The 27,529-nt window shown below is 41.1% G+C and overlaps 1 protein-coding gene across 4 annotated transcripts in view; it reads left to right on the plus strand.

Moving 5' to 3' along the window:
* Window positions 1–27,529, plus strand: part of Prkg1 (protein kinase cGMP-dependent 1) — a 1,145,204-nt gene that overhangs the window by 92,178 nt on the left and 1,025,497 nt on the right. The window contains exon 1 of one of the 4 annotated variants that reach the window (XM_040745633.1): window positions 162–1,892. The exons of 2 other annotated variants lie outside the window; for them this stretch is intronic. The gene's annotated coding sequence lies outside the window, so the exon portion shown is untranslated. Of the gene's footprint in view, window positions 1–161; window positions 1,994–27,529 lie in introns of those variants that run through there. One more of the 4 variants, XM_040745641.1, reaches the window with a different exon arrangement.

Below are 27,529 nucleotides of genomic sequence, written 5' to 3' on the forward strand. Positions count from 1 at the left end.
AATGGTTATATGAATACATTTATTCAATGCAGTTTAGTACGTTAAGGATGTAGTTGGACCCCAGATAGATATAATTACACTAAACTCTATATCCTATTAGGGTTAGAAGATTTGGCTGGTCTATTTTCTGATTGGTTTTAGAATAATGCCAAGTTTGGAGACTTTAGTTCATGACTATATCTGATGAGTTAATGTGATAATGACTTGATGAACAGTCACAGAAATCCTACTTTCAAGCAGGTGCGTAGAGAACAGGTACTGTTTCAGGCATTAAGATACATTTTGGGCTAACATTTGTGATAGGTAGAGAATATTCACTCCGCATTAGAGGCAACAAAAGGAACATATGATTAGAGAGAGAGGTTAAATAATTTATTTGGCTGCACAATGTTGCCAGAACCCAAATTCTGTGTTCAGGGCTGCTTTATTGAGATCTATTTATCTTGAGGTACTATAGTAAGCAGACAGTATGGTTTACAGCATCTACAGTGTCCATTAGTTTCTATTTACTTCCACGCTGGTGTATGCTTAATTATGTGTCTGTGTGGTGTATATGCATACGAGTGCAGGTACTTGTGGAAGTCAGAAGAGGCTTTCAGATCCCTAGGAGTTGTTTGTAGAGGCCTTTGGGTGCCACCAGACATGAGATCTGGGAATTGAACTCAAGACCTCTGCAGGAGCGATACATGTTCATAAACATTGAGCCACATTTTCAGCCCTAATGTGGGTATCTTCTTGAAGCTACTTCCCAGCTTGCCCTTTTGGTCCCCGTGTATATTCTATTATGGAGAGTATGAAGGGGAAAAGAGAGTCAACATGTTTAGGATATTTACCAATCCGTGAGGTGAATACAGGGGTGATCATGGAACTCTTTGTGAAATGAGAGAGGCAAGGAGAGAAGAGAGCTTTGAATTATGAAGGGAATGAGCAAGCATGCATGGGAGAAATATAAGACAAAAAGAATTTCAGTGAGCTTGAAGCGAAGGATGAGAGTTCAGTTTTTCAGTTATGCCCGAGGTGGTGATTTCATGAATAAAGTCAGTTTTGATTAAAATTCTCTTTAGGGAAGAGCTGATCTTTAGGAAGAATCCTAATGACTTCCCATTTGGGGCTGAAGGCAGATGAGGAAGTCTTTGGTCTCTAGAGCAGCTGGTGCTGACCCCAGTGGGACAAAACTCTGATTTAAGATGGCTACAGCTGACTCCACTTTGTTTCACTAAAGATTTGGCTTGCAGTGAGACGCCCTGGCTTGGATGCCAGTCAGGCCTGCCTGCTGCAAAGGCTTCCGGGTTACAAGCCAGTTGGGAATGCTGCCAGATCTGTTGCCTATTCAGCAGTGAAATGAGGTGGCACTGTCAGTGCTATTCCTTATTGTGTAGGTACCGTTTGAGAGAGTGAAGAGTAATCTTATCTTGAGGATTAACTAGGGACTTACAAAAGGGATTTCAGAGATAGAAGGTGCCTAGACAATCCTCCAGGGACTCATCAGGAAAAGCTCCTAGGAGCTGCAGGAGGTGGCAGAGCTGCCCTGTTCTGCTCATCCGATGCCCACGCTACCTGGTCTAGGATCCACAATGTCTGAGTCCGGGTGCCCAGCTAATCTCAGACAAGAGTGGAAGTAAAGCTGGCAGGGCAGAACTGGTAACAATTTCTGCTCCTGACTAAGTGGGTCCAGGGGCAGTGCTGGCCATACTGAAGCCACAGGTGGCCAGGAGCCACCGTTGTCTGCATTTGAGAGACTGCTGGATATGCCCAGCGCTAGACAGCTGACCAAGTTGTCCAACTTTTCACTAATGAAAAGTGTTGCTGCTGCTCACAGCCTTCATTTATTGCTTGGATGAAACCTGGAATTGATAACCGACACACTGAACACCAAAGGAGCTTCAGCACCTGTAAGTCATCACCTGGCTGCCCAAGTCAAGTGAATCCAAAATGCAGATGCTTACAGGTCCTTGCCCCACATATGGAACAGATGGAAGACCTGGGGATTGAGGTGGGTTATGCAGCTTCTTTGGGCTCCCAAGACCCACATGCTAAATGACTAGAGGTAGACTATAGCACCGGGCAGGATCGCTGGTGCCAGGATCCAGTGCCATAGCCTGAGCCTTTGTGGGAGTGCCCTTCCAGCTTTGAGCACGTACAGTCAGGCCTGGTAGAACATTGGGTGGTGTCAACAGAGAGTATCAGCCGGGCCTGAGCACCAGATTGACAGTGACATGGCCAACCTTAGAAGAACAAGCGAAGGCCGTGAAGGTTAGGACTGTAGCCGCAGTTATAGTGTTGTCTCAGGACCCTGAGTAACACTTGACAGAGGAACCATCTCCTGGCTTCATTCAGTGTAATCCTCTCAGTAGGAAGTCTAAAAAGGGCTAGAGGTTCCCAGGGAGTGACAGCATATGGTTCCTTTTCTTTCTTCCCTGGGGATCTGAGGGCTCTGCTTTCTGCCTACTACAGCGGTTGCCAGAAAATCCTACTGTGCCTCTGACCTAATGATGGGCCTAGTTCATGGCCTTTTACTTCCTTCATCCCCAGGCACAGATTGCAACTTTTCTAGGGAGGAGACGCTATGGGTCCTATTTGTTACCACTTTTAGTTTTATGTAACTTGTGTGTTCCATTGCCCCCTTTCCCTGCCATGCTGTGCTCTTTAGGCTCTCATCACCTGACCCTTCTCTTTACTTAGCTAATGAGTAGCTGAGTAATCCTGATGGGGCCCTTCTGTCTCCAGCATAACCCACAGGTGTTTCTTTACAGATTACCAATCATTGAATGTCTATGCCCAATCCTATGGGTATCATCTGGAGAGCCCCTCTCCTGGGGTAGAGAACTCCTGCAAGTCAATTTGCCATAATTGTAGTCTAGACACTTTCATCCTAGGATCTTACCATGCTAAATTGTTTCCTTTCTTCTCTCCTCCCCTCCAGAAATGCTGCTTCTTTAGTGACCCTAGAACCAAATAATAACCCTTTCCTAAACATAGCTCTTTCTTAGCTCTGATCATCTTGGAAGGCTGTGGCAATTGAGGATTTTCATTATCTTTAGTGAGTTGGTTGGGGAAGGAAGGGCAATAGAGATTGTACAAAATGGTATTTACGTATACCTCAGTGTAAAACAGGACACAGAAATAACTATGGGTTCACAAATGCTCTAGAAAGGAGGCTTTCAGAGATAGTCAACTATGCTAAATGTTTTCTGTAAACTGCAGATTCAACCTTCAGTTGCACAAGTGGTTTGAAGTCATGAACTCCAATAGCTAAATTCAGATTTCTTATTTAAATTAGAAAAAGCATATGACTTTTGCATGTGGGGACTAGTTTTTGTTAACATATGATCCCACAGTAATTAGGAATTCAAAATTAAACATATGTATGTATGTATGTATATGTATGTATATATGTATGTATGAATGTTATAGACCAGTTTCATAAAAATCCACGCTGGACAACAGAGTTTTGGAAAATGCACCGCAAGTAATCATGCAGGTTGACATGACTCCTGTGTGGTTTATTTATCTGCATAACCCAGTGAAAATAGGTTCTATGCATACATAGACAAAATTACTGAGTTCATAGTGGAGGCCCTGGACTGGCATTGTCAGTAAAATCTTATAATTGTTAAAATGGAGATTCTCAGCTATTTCCTCAAACACACTGGCTCAGAAACCCAGGAAAGGGACAAAACTTTGAGGTCCCAACAACCCTCTAGATGATTCTGACCTGGCCTACAGCTTGAGAACTCCTGACATAACAGGATGGGAAGTTAGCAAGAACGGGGCCGCTGTGTCCTCCGTGCTGTGGAAGACAAGGAAGGCAGAGCTGCAGCAAAGGAGCAGAGGTTCAGAGTGAGAAGCATCTTGTGGTAGTGCTGTGCTAAGCCCCGCATGCCCCTCCTTCCCCACAACAGGACCAAATCCTTTTTACATGCCCAAGGGTTCTTTTCTGCTCACACCAGATAGAAGTGGGCTTGCTTTTGGGACACCTGTGGCCCAGAAGTCATCTGAGCCTAACACTGTTTCAGTAATTAAATAATTAATGAAATTTTAGTAATTAACTCTCTTGTTAATTATTTTTTCTTGTATTAATTTCTCATGTATCTATGTATATACACCCACGAATCCCCATGCAACCTCATCAAATACAATATATTTGAACAGGATCACTGGGTCACTTGTGTCTCACACATGTGCTATGTTGTCACCTTACTTTGGTTTCCTCACAGGACATTATTACTTGAGATGATTGATTTATTTCCTGCTTTTTGTCTGTCTTGGAGTTTTGTGTAAGTTCACTTGTGTTGATGATGACCCCAGAATGTTGCCTGATACATAGTAGGGGTATGGTGAACAATGACTGATGATTTTCTCCTTTGATCTAGATGATAAACTACAAGGGGACAAGGTGTTATGTCAGCATAACATCACAAACACATGCAAAGACACAAGCATTAGAAAACAAAATGGAATGGCAGTGGTGTCTATGTTTTTATTTTGCATGGATCATTTGCGTGCATGTGTGAGCATGTGTGTGCGTGCATGCATGCGTGTGTGTGTGTGTGTGTGTGTGTGTAAAATGTGTGGTTGTAAACTATGAGTAGAAATTCCCCATACTAAAATGTATGCCAAACAGTTACAATTTGTAACAAAATATTGGTTTAACACCCTTATATGAAACATTTGGTCCCTAGTTTTGGAAACTAGTTCCTTCCATTCCTCAGATCTTGAAGGAGAGCATAAAAGATGTATATAGAATAGATTCTTACAACCAGCGACTGTTAAATGTATTGTTCTATATAAGGCTTTACTCTACTAATACAGAAAAATGGTTATTTATGTAAGTAGTGAGATTAAAAAAATCTACAAAAAGCTCTGTGGTCAGTTCCGGTTAGATTATATGACCAAGTGAATTTCCTGCATATATTCCAGATTTTAGTTTTTAGGGATTTTCATTTTGAATTCACATATATAATCATTTACAGACCAGATAGTTTATAATAACAATTAATATTTACATTTTTCTTTTTTCTGTCTCAAGTTCTATTTATGCACAGTTAACTTATGAAGCACTTGAAGCTCTGAGGTATTAAATATCTTTGTCAGAGTGTTGTGCACAAATCAAATCTAAACCTGAACCCAGATCTAAATACACTTCTCTTACTACATATCTGTATACTAGTGTTAAGGATGGCCATGTAGTTAAGTCATCTTTTCTTCATATTATGAATCAGAGTTTGCCCTTGAAAGTAATAGTTCTTTTAATATTGTGTGTGTGTGTGTGTGTGTGTGTATAGATCAGAGTTTAATACCAGGTTTCTTCCTTAATGGATTTTTGCCTTGTTTTTTTGAGGCAAGGTCTTTCACTGAAGTTGTTCATTGACTGGGTATCTGTGATGGTCATCAAGCCCCTGCTCTGTGGTCCTCTCATTCCTGCTTCCCTACACTGAGAATACAGCCACAGGCACACATGGTGGTACTTAGTTCCTTTCTTCCTCTTTCCTTCCCCTCCCTCCCTTCCTCCTTCCCTCCCTCCCTCCCTCCCTCTCTTTCCCTTCCTCCCTCCCTCCTTTTTTCTTTTCTTCCTCCCTCCGTTCCTCCTTTCCTCCCTCCCTCCCTCCTTCCCTCCCTCCCTCCTGCTCTTCCTCCCTTCCATTCTCCCACCCTTCCTCCCTCTCTTCCCTCCCTTCCTTCATGCTTCCTTCCCTTCTCGTTCCCTTCTTGTTCCGTTTCTCCCTCCATCCCTCCCTTTTTTATTCTGGTTCTCACACTTAGGCAGCAAGCAGTCTGCTCACTGAGTCATCTCCCCAGTCCCTTAGTGCCTCCTGTGAACAGTTCCCTTACGCTTTACACCACCATCTGATTTCTCATATTTTGCAACCATTTTTAATTCACTTTTGTTGCAGATGTAGGGGCAGTTTTCTAATAGTCTCTGTTTTCCTTTTTTAGGTCCCAAAATGTTTTGATGAAAAGGCTTGTTATCAAGTACCTAAGCGCCTGTAATGCACACTTCCTCAGGTTCCAGCCAGTGGCTCTATTTACTTGAGCACAGCTAGAGTAGATTTTGATTCCCCATTTCTTTAGTTGCTTTCAGGAATAAAATAAGCAATTTCATTTAAAATTATTAGTTCCAATTTTACTTCTGTCTTATTTACCGAGGGAAACTTTATAGTTAGCTGAGATTTCAAGTTATTTTCAGCACAGCTACTAGGAAATTGTTTGACAGCAGCCAAGCACGCTCGGGTTTGCTGCCTTTGGTCAAACCCTGTGTTCTAAGGTGAGACAACTGAGGGAGCACAGTCCTCATCAAAGAGTCACCTTGCTCTCTGCCTTAGAATTTCTGGGTTTACACCCATGCCAACAATACACATAGGTGCCAGGTACATCTTAAGAAATCAAGGCTCTAAAACAAACTAAGGGCATCAACATTTGAAGTAGAAACACGGTCCTTTGTTTTACTAAAGGCAGATGGTTCCAGGAAAAGGAAATTGAGGACCTTTGGCAGAGTCAAAGGATTGTATTACTTTCACCTTTATTTCAGAAATAGAAATGCCATGTTATTAACCATGGTAGATGCTACAATTTGCTTTTCCCTAGTTTTTCATGCTACCTTTCTGTAAGGGATTTGTATGTGCGATTACAGTCATTGGAAGCAGACAACAATATCTCATTTACTAAAATTATTAATAGATTATTTTGCTCTTCCTAATCATAATAATAATTAACACAATGGGTGCAAGAAAGATGGCTCAGTGAAGTTCAATATGTGTTCGTTACCTGTCTATGGCTTTGATAAAATTCCTTATAGAAGGAAGAGGTTTATAGTTCCTGAGGGAGATTTTCTAATAGCATGGCAGAAGGTAGCCAGAGTGGGACACTGAGAGGTCTCATCTCCATCCACATTCAATAAACAGAGAGGGAAATGGAAGTAGGGTAAGCTATACATTCTCAAATCTCACCACCAGCAACTTACTCCAGCAGCCTTCCACATAGCACACCAACTGGGGAACCTAGTGCTCAGAAACCCAAACCACTACGCCATGATGATGTGTCTTCAGATCCTCAGCAACCATGTAAAAGCCAGGCACAGCAGCATGGTTCCGTGACCCAAATACCGAGAAGGGAGAAAACAGGCAGATCTCTGAAACTCATTGGCTAGACAATCTAGTTAAATTAGTGAGCTCCAGAATTGGTGAGAGACACTGTCTCAAAAAATAAGGTGGAGAACACAAGTATGAATGCACACCCCTAAACAAAATGAGTTGTACAAATTACTTAGATCTACTGTGATATTTCCATAGGCATTGACTGATGATGTGTATGTATCCTTGTGTGCTTACATCCCTCCACCTTCCCAGGTCTCAGCAGTCCCTCTTTAGTGGACCCTTTAAAGACTCGTGTGTGTGAGTGGGTGGGAGGAGAGGAAGAGGGAGGGACGGATGTGGAGGATACCGGATACCACAAGAGAGCATCGGATCTCCTGGACCTGGAGTTGTCAGCCTCCCAACTTGGGTGCTAGGAAGTGAACATGGGCCTTCTAGAAAAACAGCAAACACTGGTAACTGCTGAGCCATCTCCCCAGCTTCAGTAGGCCATTTAAAAAAAAGAAAATTACAATGGCTTGAGAGGTAAACTAATAGAGGAGAAGGAGAATGGTGACAGAAGAAATGATGTAGACGTAAAAACGATCCAGTATTCTGTGTAATTCCCGACTGTCTAAATTTGAGGATACAGAAATGAACTCCTGCACACCCTTTGTCCATGGACTTCTGTCTGAGACTTTTCTCAGACACAATTTTGTTCCTGAAGATGAAGTTGCTGCTAGTCTTACATCGGTGTGTGTGTGTGTGTGTGTGTGTGTGTATGTGTGTGAGTGTGTGTGTGTGTAAAGCATGGTACTTTCATATTTGAACTCTGGAGCCAGAGAAACCTGAATTCAGATGTGAATTTTGTTACCAGTAACATCAGCATCTTTCACTTTTCTCTATCTTTCATTTCTCATTGATAAGATGGAGTTGAGGGAGGAGGGCAAAGGACAACACTAGGCAAGAATCAAGTCTCTGGAAGAAAGCCTCTTACTTGAAATCTTATATTTTACCATCTCATGCTATGTTACTTTAAGCAAGTTGTTACAGTGTTCTCGGCTGGTTTTGCAGCTGCCTCAGAGCCCCCAAATAACACACAAGACATTATAACTATGAATATGTTGGTCAATGTCTAGGGCTTCTTATTGGCTAGCCCTGACTTAATTTTTAACCCATTTCTATCAATCTAAGTTTTTCCACATGATCTTATCTTACCAGGGAAATGTCCAGAGTCATGTTAGTCCCATTGCATCCTACATCTTGACTCACTGTGCCTACGTTTCCCAAAATCTTCCACCTCTCCTAGTCCCACCTATCTTGTAGCCCTTTCAGTAGCTTAACTCCCTCAAGACTAGGAGTCTGCTCTCTCTGCCCTTTTCTGCCCAGTGTTCCATAAGTGCCCTGGCATCCCTCCTGGTTGTCCTTTCCTGACTGTTTTCATTCTGAATGGAGTGTCACTGTTGTTAGATTCTGAGTGGTCTCTGCTTGGACATTATCCATGTTGGTCATTGTACATATCATGATGGTATATAATGCTGGCTAGGTATCTTATTTATGACATACTAGGGACCAAGGTTTATTCCCAAGGAAGCATGTAGACTGTAGCCTGAATTGCTGTTTCTAGTATCTTAGTGCTGGTGGTATCTGAGAGTTTGAGGCCCATCTGACAGACTAGTTCTCAACTCTACTTCCTTTGACTCATCTTTTATCTCCCTTCCATAGGGTTTTCCTTTCTGTTCAAAGCTTTCTTTCTTTCTCTCAGTCCTGCACTGCCTACCTCCTGTAGAGCAGCTTATCTCTCAGGAATGTTTGATCCAGCTTATCCCTCTGGTGGAAGCAGAACTTTGGTTGAGTTCTGCACTAATCCTTTGGAAAGTTGACAGGCTAGAAGGGACAGAGGCCACTGCCTTCTTCCTGAAGGCTGTTAGTGTCTCAACTGTCAGTGCTCTGATTCTCTGTTGGATTCTGCCGTGTGTCTTGAGAAAGTGCCTTGAGGTCTCTCCTCTTCATCTCCACAAGTAAGCTAGGATGAGGTCAGCTTCTGTCCCTGATGTGAGCTTTCAGGCGATTTGATCTGCATTAAGCTCTTACTATCTTCCTTGCTGAACTTGAGTGAGTTGTCATCTTTCTGATAACAACTTCTACTTTTGTGAAATATCATTAACAGTTGTGCCTCACATGGCTAGGAGGGGCATAGGCATGTCTGTGGCCTGCCTATGTTTGAATGCAGCAAGTCACTCTTTGCTTTGTGTATGTTTGTAGCCAAATGACTTACATTCTCAGATCTGGCTTTGAAAAAAGTGTGACAACTGAACTTTTCTCATAGGGTGATTGCATTAAATGAGGCCCTTTGTCTAATTTCCTTGGAATGGGCCTTCTATTTACCCATCCTCTCACTTTTTTTTATGTCCCTGAGGTACTGAGTAGGTGAAAGCCTGGATTGGGAGTGGGTAGTAAAAAGCCGTCCATACCTATTGCAACCAGATGAGCTGGGCTTTAAATAGATTCAGGGCTTACGGCAATAATGTCCCAGCTTCTTATTTGCCACCATTTTAATATTAAGATTCAGACAAGAACCCTTGTATTACACAAGGTTCATTCTATACACTATAGAATGAGTCTGTATTCTGGGAATGGAACATGCCCACTTCCCAGGGTGGTTTCCTATATGTGGGGAGGACACAGTGTGAGAAGACAGAGGCCTGTGTCATCAGCTGCTCCTAGCCTCTCCCAGTTCTGGAAAAGGAGGGCATCATTATGCTAGGGCTTGGACTTAACATTTGAGATATTTAGAAAATGAAATCCAATAATCCAAACACATCTTTACACTCTCCACTTTTTAAATTGCCAGGCCAACCTCAAGCACAACATTTAAAGAATCCCCACTCTGCTCCACTTGGCTCCTTCTGCTCTTTTCTGACTACCCGTCCCCACTTTTCTTCTTCCACTCACCTCTGCTGAATTTCCCTTTGTTTTCTGGCTGTTTAGGAGAAAACTAGAAGGATCTAGAAATATCTGTCTCTCCAGGGCAAAACTTGCCAGTGACCAACATGTAAGGGAACAGATGGTCTGGCTTAGGCCCTCACACAGGTGTTGTTTTTCTTCTAGAGCTCTTGGTGTGAGGCACCATCAGTGGGGTCTTGCCTGTAACTCCTGCGTGACTTTTTTCCCCTGAAGAAGATGTTCACTGCACAGGAGTCCTTATCTCTGGCACTTCTGCCTTACATTCCGACCTAAAATGGTTCTTCACTGAGACTTTCCCCATTCATATTCCTAAAGTTACGCTGAAATGAGGGTCAGTGGCGGGGAATTTATTGAAGGAGTCATTATATTATAAAGGAAGAAAAAAATATCCTCTGGCACATTGTAAGTGCTGATAGTAAATTTTCATTGCCTTAGATACCAGAATATCCATAACTATTTTATTGTAGTTACATCATTTTAATAAATAGCATGGCAGCAATGTTGGTATTTTTCCTTAGATTTAATAATGGAAATAAATTAATTAAGTAGGCTGTGCTAAAACTTTACACAATGACTATTATACTTTTCACAGGCCCATATAGAAGCTTTCAGCTACTAAATGCTAAGGAAGTACTTGTAGACTCTCTTGGGATGCTAACTACAATCTATTTTCTTCAGCCTCTGGGAAAATAGTCTTCCTAACTTCAAACATTCACCCTGAGGGAAACAGCTTAGTACTAAGTGGAGCTAGATGACCTATATTGAGGTATTTTTAACCCAGTGCTGTGTGGAGTAAAGTTAATGAGGAAGTCATTTATATTGTTAAACTTATATGCTCGCTATACATCAGACACTCTGGTACATAATACTCAGAATGAGGCTGTTGTTAGAATATGCTGTTTTCTCTGCATGTTTGACAGGATGTCTTCCTTGTCCCCAGAGTACTGACATTTTTAAAAACTTTTGTTTTGAAAACTTTTTAAATGAACTTCATATCTTCACTGCTAGTTCATCTCTCCTCTTCCAATGCCCTCTAAATTAATGGTTTATTTTTTAGTATTGTTATATGTATATACATATGTCTGTGCACGCACACACACACACACACACACACACACTAATGAAACATTTAGTATTGTCCATATGTACACATATACTGATCAGGCATTTTTATGCAGAGTTCATGCCTAGAGGCTACCAATTCTCCCTCTCTCAGTAGCCATTGATCTCATGTAGCTCTTCATCTAGGGGTGGCAATATGGGGAATATTTCCTATGTGTGTTGACCTATCAGCTGGTGGTGTCCTCATGGTTTTATTTAGGCAACCATACTGTTGAGATTTTATTTATGTGTCTCCCTTGTTATGATGGGGAGAGACTAGAAACAGGCATCCTGGGCTTTTGGCTCTTGGAATCTTTCTACCCTTTCCTCCATGATTTTCCCATGCCTTATGTGTAGGAGTTGTATTACAAATGCATCAGTCGGGTTACTACTGGACCTCAAGACACAAATTAATAGCCCAACAGTGGATGACTTCAGTATCCACCATTCTCCAATACATGGCTCATCTTGGTAGTCTTACTGACACTTTTAATGATATGCACACTGAAAGTACAATTCCATGCATGTTGTTTGCCTCACCATGAGTTCTTTAGCATATTTGATTGAATAAGAAAATAGGGAAATATTAGGAGGTTACAAATACAGGTCAATCCCAGCAATAGGTAGATGCTCTAGACCCTTGACATTTGTGGGGGAATATTTTGGAAAAAATTTCAAAGATCTAATGCATCAGATATGACAGTGCTTAAGAAACTATGCTCAGCTACCCAAATGAACACTTTGTGTTCTGCTCGCTGCTGACTTTGAAAACTAGAGTATCTCTCCCCCATGTCAAATTATACATTCTCCAAATATGTTACATCTAATAAATTGCAAATTTTCTCTTGGTCCATAGGTCCTGCAACTTGACCCTTAGATTAGGTAGTCCGTACTTGTACTTAGTGTGTATGTTTCCCTTAAGTGAAATGCTTCTCTACTATAAGCCATGTACTAACTCTTAGTGGGTCAGGAAACTTTCATATCTTTGGGGGACAATGACAAAGAAACAGACAGAGAAAGGTGAGGTAGATTTGATATTCAAATCATGTTGACAAGTGAGATTCCAAAAAGAAGACAGAACCAGTGTGTCAAGAACTACTCTGCTCTACCCCCACTCCAGAGATTGGTCTAAACCCAAATGTCCAGACTCATGGGACTGTACACAAATAGTGCGGAGTTCATTTTCTCTGGATTCTGTGACCATCTTCACAGATACAAAATGCTTTTTATTTCGACATGAGACTATGGTAGCCACAAAGATGTTTAGGTTTTAGCCATAGAGAAATTTCTGGCTGTTCATAGCCTGATCTACCCCTTGAAGCACAAAGGGAGTTTAGGAAACTTTTCTTGTTAGGGACTAAATGTTTGTCTCTCAGAATTTATATGTTGGAGCTCAAAACTTTGACATAACCCATGTGATTGTATTTGAAGTTGGGTCTTTGAAGGATGTAAATAAGATTAAATGTGATAGCTCAGCAGGTATAGACACTTGCCTCCCTGCATGATGACCTGAGTTTTGCCCCTAGAAGTATTATGATGAAAGAACTTATGCCTGTACTTGTCCTCTGACCTACAAACATGTGCTGTGGCTCAGACAGGCCCACATTCATGTGCACACACACACACACAAAATGCAACTTAGAACATTTTAAAGGTTAAATAAAGTTACCAGAGTGGAATCCTCATAGAGTAGAATTAGCTTTCTTATATGAAAAATAGCCTGTCTCCCTGCCTCCCATCATGTGAAGTCAGAGAAGTAAGGTGTCCATCAAGGTATAAGCTGAGAGAAGGACCCTTGTCAGACACTGACTTGGCTACCAAATTCATGTTGGACCTCTCACCTCCAGAACGATGCATATGAATGTAAGTTTATGTTGTTTGGACCACTCATTGGTGGGTTGTATGGTAACAGCCTGGGCACAGACGCACACTCCCCTGAGATTGGTTCCAGACTATCTTTTGATAATTTAAACCATTTGTATTGTGCTTTCTGAAGTTGAAACCCTATCATTTTAGCATACTACATGATTTCATTCCAAAGTTACAGATGATAAACATTCAGTGGTCTCACAGAAGGAGTAAGGGACTCCCGCCGTGTTTCACCAGAGTCAGCTTCTCTCAGTTCACAATGGTAGATTGTTAAGGATGAGAGATAAAACAGACACATAGATTCCTGTTTCTTTCCAAATGTCACTGCAACAGCATTATTTTTTAGAAGAAAAAGTTCAATTCCACAAGGACAAAGGAAACAGAATTGGAGATCATGGTGAGAATGTTTTATAAGGGGAAGAAAGATATAAGAGGGAGACTTCTGATATATCAGTCTGAAGGAAACTAAACAGAGAGGAAAGCTGAGAAGCAACTGGATTTTCATTACTGAATTTCAGAAGCCACGGGGACTACGAACACTTTCTGCCTTGCAGTCTAGAGTAAATGCAGACTGAAAAGGGGGGTTGTACATTTTAATATTTGAGAAAGAATAAGACCCTCTGTGGTTATGAGAAATTGTCATTTACTTCACAATCAGTTATCAGAACAAATCATGATTACCATTATCATTATGGGCTTTGCTATGTTTAGGGTGTAGGTACAACCACCATGGCAACTTCCAGCCAGACAACATGGCAATATGACACAGAGTTGAGCAGGTATGAGTGACACACCCTTCTGTAGTCTTGAACCCTGTTTACAAGCATCTCTAATAGTACAAAACATTGTCTCAGAAACATTATCTTATAGTACAATATTAAGAGAAGCACTTTGCTAGGAAGTTCCAGTTTTAACCATTAATTGTAATTTTTGTTTTACTTTTTTCATTATTATATTTAACAACTAACACAACAGTTTCTAGAAACTAACAATCTGCTGGTGTGAACTAAGATGAGCTGAACTGCTGAGTGAAGCATATAAGAAGGAAACACATACACTGAGGGTAGGAAAGTACTTCTTAGATAAACAGAAAGAAGTCGGGGAATGAAATTTTGGAAGCAAACCATTTATCTTAAAAGCTTCTTGACACTGCAACGATAAACGGCACACTTGTTGAGGGTATAGGCAACTGTTTATTGTAGAAATTACTCACAAGAGAAAATGGGCAACCCAGATGAGTCAAGTAGTTTCCCCGCTACCGAACCGGAAGCCATAAAGAGGTCAAGAGGCTCTGCTCTGCTGCTTGGTCTTTTATTCCTTCCTCCACACAAGCCTCTAGCCACACCCAAAAGTGGGCCTGGCTAGTGGCAAAGCTCACTGCCCTGTCTCTAGTCATGCCAAAAGTGGGTGTGGTTAGTGGCCCTTTTGTTACCACATATGGTCTCTAGAGTGCCATGTGGCTAATGGCAGAATCCTAAGTTTCGCCCTACAGCTTCTACAATCTGGAAGCAACCTACATGCCAGTCAACTGAAGAGTGGATAGAGAAAATGTGGTACATTTACACAATGGAGTACTACTCAGCAGAAAAAACAATGGAATCTTGAAATACACAGGCAAATGGATAGAACTAGAAAAAAAATACCATGCTGAGTGAGGTAACCCAGTCACAAAAAGACAAACATCATATGTACTCACTCATATATGGATATTAGACATAGAACAAAGGAGTGCCAGCCTACACTCCACACCACCAGAGAAGCCAGGAAACAAGGAGGAACCCTAAGAGAGACATACATGATCCCCAGGAGAAGGGGAAAGGACAAGATCTTCTGAGCTAAATGGGAGCATGGGGAGAGGGGAAAGGGAGTTAGAAGAAAGAGAAGGGGAGAAAAGGAGGGGAGATGAGGACAGGAGAGAGCAGGAAGATCCAGTCAGGGGAAGAATAGAGGACAGATACCATCATAGAGAGCCATTATAGGTTTAACGAGAAATCTGGCACTAGGGAAATGTCCAGAGATCTACAAGGTTGACCCCAACTAACAATCTAAGCAGTAGTTGAGAGGCTACCTTAAATGCCCTTTCCTGATAATGAGATTGATGACTACCTTATATGCCATCCTAGAGCCTTCATCCAGTGGCTGATGGAAACAGAGGCAGACAGTCACAGCTAAACACTGAGCTGAACTCTGGAATCCAGTTGCAGAGAGGGAGGAGTGATGAGCAATGGGGTCAAGACCAGGCTGGAGAAATTCACAGAAACAGCTGACCTGAACAAGGGGTTGCTCTTGGGCCCCAGACTGATAGCTGGGAGACCAGCATAGGACTGTTCTAGACCCCCTGAAGTAGGATGTTAGTTTGGAGGTCTGGTTAATCTATGGGACCTCTGGTAGTGGATTAGTATTTATCCTTAGTACATGAATGGACTTTGGGAGCCCACTCCACATAGAGGGATACTTTCTCAGCCTAGACACACAGGGGTGGGCCTAGGGCCTGCTCCAAATGATATGAAGTTCTCCCATGAAAGGCCTCACCATCCCTGGGGAGCAGAAAGGGAATAGTATAGGAAGTCAGTGGGAGTCAGGGTGGGGGGGGAGGAGAGGGAACTGGGATTTACATGGAAAAGAAGCTTGTTTCCAATTTAAATTTTAAAAAAAGGGGAAAAAAGCTTCAGGGGAAGAAGAAAAAATTCTGTATGAATGAAACATAGACTGGATACTGAAAGACAAGAAGGGGTTTTAGGAGTATAAAACCAGTTCTTGGGGGTGGGGGTGATGAAGAATATTATGGAGGAATGAAAATTCCAACAAAATTGAGGAAATAATATAGAAAACTTGAACAAATGGCAGAGAATTGAAAAATTTAAAATTGGAAGATCAAAGGACCCATCTGGGAGATAACAATAGGAAGAAAAAAGATCTAAAGATTGATTCAACCAAAATTTTTGGAACAGTTCTTTCTAAATTGAAAGTGCTCAATAGGAGCTCAACACCATGAGGAATTAGACTGCGCAATAAAGGTGTTTATTTTGACATTTTAGAGTACTGGGTCTGCCATCAGGGCAGAGATTTCTATTCAGAGGATCAAGCAGCATGGTTGCTTTATGTTGCCCCATGTTTAAAGAGATTTCCTAGTGCTTTCAGAGTCTAAAAGCGTGAGAACTATCTCAGTTTGGTAAGGTGTTTGCTGCACAAGCAAGAATAATCAAGTTTGATTCCCAGAACACACTTCAAAAGCTGACGTGTAGCTTGCTCTTGTAGACTAAGCACTAGAGAGACAGAGAGATGTAGATTCCTGGGACTCACTGACCAGCCTGTCGAGGTGAAATGACCATTACCAGGTCATCAAGAGGCCACCCTGGCTCAAAAAGCAAAGTAGATAGCTGGGCACAGTGGCTTACACCTTTAAAATCCCCTGCATTCTAGAGGCAGGTAGTTTTCTGAGTTCAAGGTTAGTCTGGTCTATATAGTGAGTTTCATGACAGCCAGGGCTATGTAGAGAGGCCTGGCCTCCCAAAACAAACAAACAACATACCCACAGAAACTAAATCCAAAGTAGATTGTACCTGGGAAATGACACCTGAAAAGTCAGGACAGTAAAATTTTAAAATTGCCAGATAGCATGATAATAGCTGAAAACCATTTCAGATAGCCTGAGTACCAGGACTGTGGTCTTCTGTCTTTCCTTTCTCTGTATGGTAATGGTGAGTGTCCTCAGGATGAGTGGTGGGATGTAAGAAGAGACTGTTAGGATGGGATTCCCAAGCAGATAGACACAGACACTTCATGAGTAGAGCTGAGAATACAGCCCCAGAGCCACGGGTTCCCACTACAGAAGACTAGTGCCTTTGGGAGGGATTTCATATAGATGGACCTGACTGCACACTCACCATAGGACATTTATAAGGTAAGGAGAGGACATTTACATACCTGGGGAAGAGTCTGATGTAAGTACATAAAACAGAGAAATCAGACACAAAAACATCTTAACTCAGGATGAAAGGGTGATTAACTTTTCTGAAAGGGACTATTGCAGATACAGTAAACATGATGAAATGTGACTAATTAGCATATGAATTACCTAACATAGTTATCATTATTGTGGTGAGAGCTCTTTATAGGTATTCTCTTTAATTTTGCCTTTAGGGATACAGAACTTAGGGCATATCTGAGTGGTATAGAGCTTGCACAACCTGCACAAGGCCTTGAGCTTTCTTCCCAACCCTAGGAAAGAAAAGAGTTGAGAAGAATCCAGTATATTATTAACTATAGTCATCAGTTTGCAGAACAAATTTCCCCAAACTAACTCCGTGTATAAATTTTGTGTTCTTTGATTACCACATGTTCCTCTCACTCTGCAGTAATTATTTGCAATTGTGTCAATTTTGCAATGATACAATAGTGCAGTATATCAATACAAAAAATGAAATAGTCAGCCACAGTGTCATACAATGCAAAGCAAATTGTCATATAATGCAAAGCTGAAAAGAATCAAGCAGGAAATAGGAGTTTGATTGACAACTTAGGGCTGTATTTGTAGCTCATTGGTACAGTGCTTGCCTTGCATACAGGAGGACTGGATTTGGTCCATAGCATCGAATAAACTGGGTGAGGTGCTGCACGTCCATGCTTGGAGGGAGGAGGCAGGAGGATCAGGAGCTCAAGATTATCTCCTGGTCTCATAGTGCGTTTGGGGCCAGCCTGGTCTAGGTGATTCTATTTTGGTATCCACCTCTCCCAGAAGAAGAATATGAAAGTATTTTAAAATAAAATAACAACAATGATCTGGAAGATATAAGGATACATTTTTTTTAAAAAAGCAACGTGCAACATAGTTTTAAAAATGATATTTCTTTAGTATATACACTGCATGTATCTATAATGAAAACTGGGAATGTAGTTATTCCAGCTTAAGCATTAAGGGACTCCATGATCACTAAATGTAGCTGTTTATTATGTTAGGAGGAAGAATTTCAAAGATGGAAAATGTGTGTGTAAGTGTATGCTTGTATGTGTGCCCATGCATGTGTATGTACATAGTCTACTGTAATATTTTATGTAATTTTCTAAAAATTTGAAATGTTTCATGACTGAAAAGTAGAGTGTGTACTGATGTTTAGCAAACTGTCATCCTAAATCTGGAGATTAGGGACAAACTGGCTTTCTAAATTTATTTTCCTTTTACACAGGATATAAAACTTTGTTCTTGCTTTGACAACACATAATTATTAAGCCAATTAGTTTTTAAGAAAATGTTAATTCAATTTTGTCTTGCTGTTTCTGTGAAGATCTATTGATGGTTATGGACAGTGGGCTGGGCTCATGGCTCTGTGAATAGGAGTGCTTACCACTCAAGCATGAGGACCTGAGTTTGTGTCTCCAGCACCATAGCCAAGGATGTCTATGATGGCCTGGAGCCCCCAGCATTGCAGGGAGTGGAGACAGGAGGCTTTCTGAGGCTTGGTGACCAGTTAGCTACACAAAAATGTTGTATGCTCTGCTTTCAGTGAGAAAACTACTCAAGGGAATAAGATGAAAAGTGACAACCACAGTGTTGTCTTCTAACTTTTACCCGTGGAAACATATATGCATGCACCAACACACATGCTTACACATAAACACACAACTAAGAGAGATCAGTGATAAGACCTATAGGAGTTAGTGTGTGTGATGTTTATTTGATTGACAAAGGATAGCAAAGCTGATAAACATATGATCTGAGTTAAGAGCTGATTCAAATGTATTTATTGACTTGACTTTATAGAAGACATGACCCCAGTATAGGAGCAGGACAGCAATGAGCAGCTATGCTTTTGTTCTCCAAAACCTTTTCCTCTAAGAAGAGGACTTGCTTCAAGGTCATGGTTAGGTCAGGACCCTGGAATCAGAGTGTGGCGTACCAATCCACCAAGGTTAAATGCTATTGAGTTCTGGGTCTCAGCTTCTTCAAGCCACAATAAGGCAATGCACTTGACAGGACTGCCACAATTAAATTAGTTATCCCCACTAAAACACATATCAGACTGTATCTGACACATAGAGAAAGTAAATTCTTAGCAAATGTTAGCATTATTGAAACTTTTGAAAAGATTAGAATTACAGCTCAGGGGGATCCATCATTGGAGATGGGTTGGATCAGCTAGAGACACACATACACAGAGTACAAGCCTGAGCTTTGTTTTGCTGGAATGAAGCAGTCTGAGAAACTCCCTCATGAAATCTCAGCTTATAATTACAACTTAAACAGCTTCATGGACAAACAATTGTCAAGAAATCAGTGCCTTTTCTAGAAGAGGAGAAATCTATGTCAATCATGTTTCAACTTGCACATGTATCTGCTCTCCCCAGCAGAAGAAACCAGGTTCACTATAAGGTTCACCATAAAGCAATTAGAATTCCCAGATACAAGAACGCCTTCCTATCTGCAGACAGAATGTCAGTGTGAAACTTGGAAACAGCCAAAAGATGGACATAACAGTTTGAAACCTTGATGGAGACATCAGAGAGAAAGGTCATGGTGCCTAGATATACAGTCACTCAGTAAATGTTTATTGAGCATCTATTGGGTACTTCACATTGGGCGAAGTGTTGGCGACACAAGAGTGAGCAGGTAAAGTTAGTCTTGAAAAAGCTGGCTGAAGTCATACAGTTGTATATTGTGAGCAGACACAATCGTGAACACAGGCAGTAACAGGTGTTTTGACGTAGCAGGCTACTGCCCTGCTGAGGGAGGGGTGGGCTACAGCAGGTCAGTCTGGCAGGAGCTCTTCCTTCACCTGGAATTGTGCTAATGAGAAAGAGGCAGCCAGGAAAAGATCCCAGAGAAAAGTTGGAGGATGAGGAAGTCTTTGTGAGTAGAAAGGCCAGTAGGACCAGAGTATGGAATAGGGAATGCAGAAAACAATGTAGGGAAGCCAGAAAGAGAGACAATATCCTCAGAGGCCATCTCAAGAGAAGAAAAGGATTCCAAACACTTTCAATTCTTCATTGAAAGCTCATAGAGAGAGTCAGTTTTCCTCCTCAACCTGCTGAATGATTGCTGTAAAAGCACCACAACTAACACTCATGCAATGATGAGAGAGTGAGCTTCTCAAGACGAGGTTGTGTCTATGCTGCAGTGGCATCACAACTCAGCTTTAGGAAGGTTTCTCACAGGTATGATGTTGTGGTGGTTTGAATGAGGATGGCCCTTATGGGCAAACATATTTGAATGCTTGATCTGCAGTTGATGGAACTGTTTGGGAAGGATTAGGAACTGTGGCTTGTTGGAAGAGGTGTGTCCCTGAAAGTGGGCTTTGGGGTTTCAGAATTCCCAGTTAGTTGTCACTCTGTCTCATGGTTGACGATGAGAAGCAAGCTTTCAGCTACTGCTCCAGTGTGACTCTTGTTGCCATGATCTCCTCCATGATGGTCACGGAAGTTTAACTCTCTGGAATCATTGGCCCCACAATTAAATGCTTTCTTTTATAAATTGACTTGGTCCTGGTGTTTTGTAGTGACAATAGAAAAGTAACTAAGACAGAATTTATCTGACTCGCAAGCTTTAAAGTATAAATTTCCATCTCAAAAAAATAATAAAGCTAAAGTTTTTAGAAGAGAAGAAATAATAAAACCCAGCTAAGAAATCAGCAAAACAGAAAAAAACTAGAAAAAAAGGAAAAATTATGTGGCTTGATAAAGAATGGCTTTGGTTGGGATCGTACTGGGGTGAATAAAGGATGGATTACCATAGTAACCATATGTGATATCAGTCTGCCTTCAGTGCGGCCCCTCTGTGCATTTTGGAAGGTATCTGTAAAGTGGGGAGAACTTATAGAATCTTTGTGTGGGGTTTAAAGGCATGTCCCTGTTCTTTCTTAGGAAATAATGTGGGACATAGGAAGCCCTATATGCTTTGGTGGACTCATGAATATTCAGCTTTGAAGAGCTGGTGAATATGAGGCCTCCAGGTCCTTGGGGATAGAGAACTGTCCCCTGCCATGGACATCCTAGCATGTCACCAAAGGATTTATGGCCTTATTCAATAGGAAGAATCATATAGTGCATGTACTTAGGAAATTGCATTGGCAAAATTGGGGATTACGTTGGAGCTGTGTAGGGTAATCTGAAACTTGAGAGAGTTGTTGGGCAGGGAAGGTAGAGAGTTGGGAGATGACTGAGGCAGAGGACATGCGTTAGACTGATGTTACTATCTGGGAATGAGAAGAGGACACTTCCAAGGCAGGCATAGGCAGGCTTGAGCTGCAAGACTTGCCCATTATTCAGTTCCCTCTGATAGTACTGTGTGTTGCCAGGAGACTAGAGCTGCACTAATGTTTCAAATTTACTCTTTTGATCCCAAACATTAAAAAATGTATTTGTTTACTTCCTTTAAGTATTTCGTATGCATATGTATATACACCATGTGTGCACATGCGCATGGAGACCAGAGGTTGACATTGGGCATCTCTCAAAAGCTCTTAACTCTTAAAATTTTATTTTTCATGTATGCGAATGCCTTGCGTGTATACATGTGCATGTACTTCATATGTACTTGGTGCCTGTGGAGGTCAGAGGAGGACATCAGATCATCTAGAACTGGAGTTACAAGTAGTGTGAGCCACCATATGACTTCTGGGATCTGAACCCAGGTCTTCTGCAAGAGCAGTCAGTGCTTTTAGCTACTGAGCCACCTGTCCAACATTTCTTACTTATATTTGAGACAGGGTCTTTCATTAAACCTGGAGGTTACCAATTCATCTAGGCTTGTGGCCAGCAAACCCCAGAGGTGCTTCCTTCCTAGCCATAAATTGTACGTGCATACCGCCACCTCTGGCTCTCACATGGGTCCTGGGAATCCAAACTCAGGTCCTCATGTTTGCATAGCAAACACTTCACTAATGGAGCCATCCTCCTAGCTACTCTTCGTGCACTTTTAAAACAGACCCTTCCAAAGCTATTTGATTTAGGCAGAGCTTGAGAACGCTAAATTCCAAACAGATCACAGAAAACTTCAGAACCAAGAGCAGCTGTTCTTCTTTGTTTCCACACTGAAGGCCTCTCAGCTTCAGCCATGTTTCTTGTTAAGCATGGGCGGTGGGGGTTTCCTCTTCCCCTTTCATGCTGTTAAGCACTGCTTAGAGAGGCAAAGGAACCCTTGACACTGCATTCACTGCTGAAGTCACTGTGTTGCAGGAGGCCTGTGAGGTTGGGGCTGGTTCAGGGAGGTGGCATAGTGCTCCCTCTGTGGCACAGGGAGGCCTTCCACACAGTGATGCTCACACCTGAGCAGCCATTCCCACATGGGTGGTTGGGATAGGAGAGTCCTCTCACTACCACTCTACCATGGGGTGAGTTCTGGCTTCTTGTACTGAATATCTTTCAACCCTGTACTGGTTTCCTAGGAGACAATGCCTCAAGTACTGTCTAACCAAATTTTGCCATAGACACCAGTTATACAACTTCTCAGCAAGAAGAAAAAAAACTGAGTTTAAAACAGATTTTTTAAGTGGGTTGGTGGAATAGTATTGCTGCTTTTCTAATCAACAAAAGAGAAAGAAAGAAAAAAACCCACAATCTAAAAGTAGAGCCTTCCACTAAAAAAAAAATGAAAATTAAATATAGTAAAGATCTTCCCAGGTTTTGTCTTCAACATGCACTGCTGAGTTGGGATCCCATTGTTTACTTTTGTTAGATTCACAGGCACATTTGCCAGGGATATGACAACTAAGAATTATAAGCTATTGTGACATACAAGGCTTGAACCAGAGGTGGCTAAATTGTGAAAAGAGTGGGGCTGATTAAACTACCATGCGAGCTTGTTTTGTTCAGTTGTTTAATTTTCATTGCATGTTAGAGAAATGAGGTATGGACTGGAATTAAAGAGCTCCATGTAATATTTTAAATTCACAGCTCTGTTTAAGTCACCTATCCACATTTTTATGTCTATAACTCTGAGTTTGGTGTCACAGAAGTAATTTCCATTTCCCCCAAATTCAAATGAATGCTCTCTTACCTTAAAATGTGTATGGATTTTTAAAATTGCTGTCAGCATATTATGATTTTATTCACTATCTGCCAGACTGTGTTCAGGAAGAATTATAATATAGCCTTGCAACAGTTCTATGGGCCTCAAGTTGGCTGCAGGAGAGAACTTATTTTTGTTTTGCTGATTATCATAACCATTTATTAGTTGATGATTGGAGCAATGATTTCAGAGCTTTCTGCTAGATTACCATTGTTCTTGTAAGTCAGTAGGTGCTGACAGTCATTGCTCTTTTTAAGTTCAACTCTGATGCACAGGCAAGTATATAAGCAACATAGACATAGAGACTGATTTCAGTCAGTAGTGGGGTTCAAAGAGGGTAAGTCACTATCTCAAAGATGTGCAGCTAGTTGATGTTACAAGTCTCATGACCCTTTAGCTACTAATTTCCTGGTATAGTTTGATGCCTTCCTGTCCCTTCAAAGCTTTCCAGCAAAGCATAAGGCTGGAAGCAAACTCTTCAGGCTGTTAGCTGTAAAGAGTCATTGTCCAATGCAAGCAACAAGAGCAACCTTCTCCTCCCTGCCCCCTCCACATTCCCACTGTTCCCTCAGGATGCTATAGCTCTTTAAGGAAAGAGAATTGTCACAGAAATATTCAAATAATTGGTTGCTTTTATTCATGTTCATACATACATCCAGAGCAAGGGGACTTTTATAAGGAAGCTTGTATTTAAAATACAACACAATTAAAATGTACCATTCGCATATCCAAATTACATTAGCATGTAAGAAGAGAGAAACTGTTTTAAGCACAACCCAGACACAGTGGTGAGGATATTTTGCACATTCTATTTTTAAAAAAGGTTAAAAAAGGAAAAAAACTGAAAGCCTCAATAAAACATCTCATTTTTGCCAAATATAACTCGATTCCATTAAAAGTAGCTATTTTGGTAGTAGCAGTTGGAGTTGCACCTACATGGGCTTCACGCTCAGAGCACAGGATGTGTTTCAGGAAGGGGGATTTCCAGAGAAGCCCTTCAGAAAGCCAGGCTGCATATAATATATATATATCATAAACATAGTTGTGTATATATTATCAAATCTGTATTACCTGTATATACATGATGTTATCACTTTCAGCAAAATTGTGTCTCTTCCTTGCCTCACATTTACAACTCAGATACTTGGCTTTCTTGGCCTACAATTGTCTTGAATTTTGCGTCCTTTGATATCGACCAAGTTTCAGGCCTTCTTTATTCATCTCTACACACTGCTATTTCTCAACACCAGTTTGCATTCTTGTCAAACTTATTTGAACACTGCATTCATTATCTCTCTCTCTCTCTCTCTCTCTCTCTCTCCCTCCCTCTCTCCTCTCTCTCTCTCTCTCTCTCTCTCTCTCTCTCTCTCTCACACACACACACACACACACACACACACAGACACACACTATCCCCTACCCCACCTGCTTTTTTTCTTTCCCAATCTCAGAGATAGACTTTCCCCACCCTCTCTGGTAAAGACTAGAAACAGCCTCGCTTATTTTTGTTGCTAGTGACTTCCAATTACATGATGTCCTAAAGAGAAGTTGTCTACAGTTTGTCAGTAGGACTGTTCAGTTGCCTGTTGTCCATGAGCACTCGTGTGTGTGTGTGTGTGTGTGTGTGCGTGCGTGTGTGTGTGTGTGCGCGCACGCGCATGTGTGTGATCTGAGATAAGGAAGGGAGGAGGGAGGATGAGAGCAATGTAACTCACCCTCTTATTCTTAGTAGTTGGAACGCATCTCTAAAAGAGTCTAATTCCTGAAAGTAATGGGTGAACAACTGTGCCAAGATAAGTGTGATAAGTGGTTGTTAAATAGCTCAGCGGTGAAATGCACTTGTTTCCAAGCCTGATTACTTGAGTTCAGTGCCTGGAACTATGTGATAGAAGGAGAGAACCGACTTCTGCAAGTTGTCCTCTGACATCCACATGTATGTTCACACACCTACATCACAAATAAAAATGTATTTTGAAAAATGTTTAATATGTAAAGACATTTGTTTTACCTGAGAGCAGAGGAAGGGGTAGCAATCCCCATATTGTATTGATGCCCTTTTTCTATTAGACTGTTAACTGAATTGGTTAACAAAAGTGCCTATTGAGACTTGTATTGTTTTGTTTCTACAGTGACTTAAAGTCCAAGTAAGTGAACAATACAAACAATACTGATTTGTAAAGATATATATCTACATGTATATATGTGTATATATATACATATATATGTCTGAAAATGTATTGATTACTCTAAGACTAATGGAAAGTAAAACATATGTACAAAGCAAGATGCATACACTGACCCAAAAGCTACGAATGTCATCAGGTAACATCTGAGACCTTTGGCAGAGATTTCCCCATTTTTCTGTAAAATGCCTACGCTGTATACCCACCAATGCATTTGAAAAGTATGTTGGTCTTTTTTCTTTTACTATAAAAACTTCATGAAACTATTACAATATTCCAACATGGTATTTAGTGCAACCTAAACCTGCATTCCCAAGCAGTGGCCACTTTTTTTGTCTCAAGAATAAGTGATCTCTTAGTCCTTTGAGGTCTGTTTTATTTATATTGACGTATACTTGCCAAGTTGCAGGCCAATGAGAGACTCAGTCTCAGTAAAGATGAAATGATGTGTGTGAAGAATAATCCTAGTACTTGGGGGACAGATGTCTGAGTTTCATGGTGTACTCATCTACAGACCAAGTTTCAGCCCAGACAGGGCTACACTAAAAAACAAAAACAAATACACCAAAAAAACCGTGTCCGATAAAAGGAATGTCACCTGAGAATGTTGCTCCTGTGTTTTGCAGGCACATATGAAAAAGAGAGAAGAGAAAGGAAAGGAAGAATGGAGGGAGGGGAAGAAGAGAGGGGGATGAGTGAGAGACAGGCAAACTTGGTAGGGATGGGTAAAAGTATTAGATTCTAAAGAATTTCATGTGTGAGAAAACTTGTAATAATAATGAACAAGCACAAAATCTGTCTTTGGAAGACAATAATGATGGAAATACAGACAGCACCAGGAAAAAGGAGAGCAAGGAAGATGGAAAACAGGGTGTTATGCATAAATTTTCTGAGTCCAGGCAGAGTGGGGTCAAGATGAAAGCTGCAGGCAGGAACTGATGCCATGGATACTTGTGTTTATCAGGAGCAGGAGGGTTTTGTTGTCTTTTGTTTTTCTCCTCATTGGTACCTCCTTGAGGGTTGTTACCCCTTCTTCTATTCTCAGAACAAACAACAAATTTAGAAATTCTTAGAAATGATAACCTAGGGGTTGGTGTTTGCTTGATTTGCTTGAGGATGCAGTGAAATAGCAAATATAAGTTCAGTAAATGACATTAGATTGCTGATTTTGACATGTGTCAGCATCCATTATGACTGGTAGGGCTGGCACCAAGCTTCTTTGAATTTTGGCAGTTACGCCTTCTTTTCTTGCACTTGAGGAATGGAGCATGGGGTACTGCCATGATTCTTGTCTCCCTCAGGAAGAGTAAAGGCTGATGACAAGCCCTTCAACAGCCTGAACTTTCTTGTGGTCCTCCACATTATAGCTTGCTTGGTTTCTGTATGAAATACAGTTAGCTATTTCTGAATGGACATTGCATTAAGTGTAGCATGAACATGGTCCATGTATCCATGAGAACAAAAATCATGTCACTATGGCACTGAAAGCAGCATCATGGACCAGCCCCCAGTCGAGTCAAGGTGAGATCTAGCTGGGATTTGGTCTTACTTTATTGGACAGGCTGCAGTTCTACATGTGAACCTGAGGCAAGAACATCTGCCTGTTTCTATAGTGATACTTGGCAATTTCTTCATATCTCCTCTAACTTCTGTGTCAGATGGGAAGCCATCTGGAGTTAGCAATGCCTTTATCTCCAGCAAGCATTGCCTTTAAGACTCCATGATGGCTCTTTGCATGATGGCTTGGTGATGTTGGAAGAGGGAACATTGTACCAAATGACATTTGAGTTTCTTCCCAGCCTGAAGATTCTTTAAGATTCCAAGTTCCAATAAATCTATTTCAGGACACAGTTAAGATTACAGCAGCAATTTTTAGGTCAGTGTTTTGTAGCTTTTGGCCAAAGGCCATTCAGAGGTTAACAGAACAAAGGGAAATAGATATGATGGGATAAAAAAGTTAAAACAGAAAAATGTTAGAGTAAATTGTGTGACAGTAGGTGGGGGTAGAATTCTTATCATTGCAGTGCTATGTTCTTTTAATTCTGGAGTATAAGATAAATATGTCTTTAGTTCCACATGCACACACTCACACACAATCAAAATGGCTTCTGTTAAGTAATGCTTAGATTTAGTGAGTTTCTACAGTAACTTGAGTTCTCAAAGAAACATTGACTGATAATAATAACTTCCTCTATTATTATTACACAAAGCTTAAGTTGAGTGTTTTTGTCTGTATTAAACAGAGTGCTGAATGTTTAGCACATGGTTTTTTACATAATTTTTACCCTAACCCCATGAGATAAGTTTTCAAATAGACATTTGAAGGCTGAGCCAAG

Source organism: Mesocricetus auratus, unplaced genomic scaffold (genome assembly GCF_017639785.1).
Source record: "Mesocricetus auratus isolate SY011 unplaced genomic scaffold, BCM_Maur_2.0 Super-Scaffold_4256, whole genome shotgun sequence".
NCBI classification, from domain to species: Eukaryota; Metazoa; Chordata; class Mammalia; order Rodentia; family Cricetidae; genus Mesocricetus; species Mesocricetus auratus.